The following is a 2,618-nucleotide window of genomic DNA, read 5'->3' as shown; positions in this document are numbered from 1 at the left end:
TACTACTACTACTACTACTACTACTACTACTACTACTACTATTATTACTACTACTATTATTACTACTACTACTACTACTACTACTACTACTACTACTACTACTACTACTACTACTACTACTACTACTACTACTACTACTACTACTATTATTACTACTACTATTATTACTACTACTACTACTACTACTACTACTACTACTACTACTACCACTACTACTACTACTACTACTACTACTACTACTACTACTACTACTACTACTACTACTACTACTACTACTACTACTATTATTACTACTACTATTATTACTACTACTACTACTACTACTACTACTACTACTACTATTACTACTACTATTATTACTACTACTACTACTACTACTACTACTACTACTACTACTACTACTACTACTACTACTACTTACTACTATACTACTACTACTTACTACTACTACTACTACTACTACTACTACTACTACTACTACTACTACTACTACTACTACTACTACTACTACTACTACTACTACTACTACTACTACTACTACTACTACTACTACTATTATTACTACTACCTATTTGGTCTCAGGAGGTTTGGTGTCACCATAATACTTTTATTTCCCTTTTTATTAAATCCTAAAAATATATAAATATATCCTCAGTTGCTCTCCATGAGGTTTCCCCCCCCCCCCTTTAATTGTAGGGTTTGGGGAGTTTTTCCTTGTGCGGTGCGAGAGTAATAATCAGTAAATTAGTTTAAATTATTTATTTAAAAAACAAAATAGGTAGAAAGATTTGTTTTTACGAGAAGAAAATTAAATAACTAATATTATTTATTATATTTACCTCCGCCAAGGAGAATGGCATCACAATTACATCTTGCATTTTATATTTCAAAGACAACATTTGTGTAACATTATTATAACATTTGTTATATAAATAACGGTAACTGTACTGTCAGTGGCTATTAAATCCATGCATCACATCATACCCCCCAATACCTGAGAGAACAAAAGGATCCACATCTCAGAAATGTTCAAATGCAGCCGACATTATTCTTGTGGTACTATCAGGTCATAAAGGGAGAACACAAACTTTTTAAATCTGAACAATTTCCAATGTTATTTTCTGCTATTTTATACTATTTTAATGCTACTTCACACTCATTTACATCTACACTGATTATTGTACTGTAAATGCTCTGTCTCATCTTTGGGCTGTAATTCTTGTATGAAAGGTGCTATACAAATACAGCTTATTATTAATGTTTATCTATGTCTCAAAGTTTTACATAATATTGTTTTTAGCTTGTTATATTGCTCAGTTTTAGTCATTGTTTCCACAACCATTTCTTTAACTTTCTTTAATAATTGACTCCAATGTGTTTAACTTCATTAATAGATTTAAAAAATACAGGAATAAAGTTAGAAAAATTAAAATAATTTATACAGAATTTTTTTAATTTCTTGTTTGGAAAGAATACTTGAAGTATTTATTGTTCTAGTTACTAAAACATTTTATTTAGAATATTGATCAAATACTTGCATGCCTATCAACTTATCAATAAATGGACTACACCTACACAAGTAGAACAACAGAATCAACAATAACGACTCGTGCACACTCACTATAGAAACTAATGAATAGTAAATATCTGGACTGCTGGTTAACTCACCTGACCAGAGCCATGCCGTTCCTCACCTTCCCCGTCATAACACTGTCCACTAGTTGCAGAGCGGCGCCGGCAGCCAGCTTGGCGCAGTGATAGATGTTCTAGAAACAGCAAATGAGAAAGAGGAATGGTTTGCCAGGAGTGAAGCTGATCAAGAGATACGGATAAATGACAACAGCTGCAACTCAGCGAGTAAGTTCAGGACTAACTGGGTGGAAGTAGACGTCGCCATACTGCAGGGTGAACTCCTTCAGGTCCTCCAGAGTCATATAAGGGGTCTTCTTCACTGCCTCCAAGTACTCCTCACTGTTAAGAACAGCAAAGTGGATGTAGTTGAGTGGCTTTGGGTATTTATTCTGAGCCTCACACAGAGGTAGAGCAATGACCTGAACTGAACACAGGACACAGGACTGACCTGTGAACCAGCAGGATGTCTGCATCAGTCGCCTGGCGGTAATAATATAATAATAATTTTGTGCACAAATAAAATAAAGATATTTATTACAGTGTTAACAAAAAAAGATGAACGGTGCTGAAACATTTGTGCATGATTAATGTGCACACTAACCATAGGGCACAAACAAAAACATATCTCCTACAATATGTGAAATTATGTCAAAGATGTTGTCGTTGTGTCTAAAGCTGATCTACACCGATGTAACGTTTTATCAGTCAGAAAATCTTTCTCTGAATAAAAACTGTAACATTGTCCATAAACTTGCACAGAATCATCAATAATAATAATAATAATAATAATAATAATAATAATAATAATAATAATAATAATAATAATAATAATAATAATAATAATAATCAACAATAAGATCTGAAAACAGAGTACAAAGTAACAACTAAACTGTATGGCAAAAACATTCTCGACTAAACAAATACTTTAAGTGAATGTGATAAGTTTGGAGTTTTATTTGAAATACATGATGATAAGAGGGATAAGA

The 2,618-nt window shown here is 32.7% G+C and overlaps 1 long non-coding RNA gene across 1 annotated transcript; it reads right to left on the bottom strand.

The window, feature by feature from the left end:
• Positions 1-1,657: 1,657 nt before the first annotated feature.
• On the bottom strand, positions 1,658-2,119 carry LOC115010290 (uncharacterized). Its single transcript, XR_003832439.1, has 3 exons — positions 2,081-2,119; positions 1,875-1,971; positions 1,658-1,766 (listed from the first exon to the last, which is right to left on the bottom strand). It is a non-coding gene; the product is annotated as an uncharacterized LOC115010290 (long non-coding RNA).
• Between the last annotated feature and the right edge of the window lie 499 nt (positions 2,120-2,618).

The sequence above is a fragment of the Cottoperca gobio genome, chromosome 6, assembly GCF_900634415.1.
Source record: "Cottoperca gobio chromosome 6, fCotGob3.1, whole genome shotgun sequence".
Classification (NCBI taxonomy): Eukaryota; Metazoa; Chordata; class Actinopteri; order Perciformes; family Bovichtidae; genus Cottoperca; species Cottoperca gobio.
Note: the sequence above shows the minus strand (reverse complement) of the source record. Positions and strands in the feature narration are given on the sequence as shown.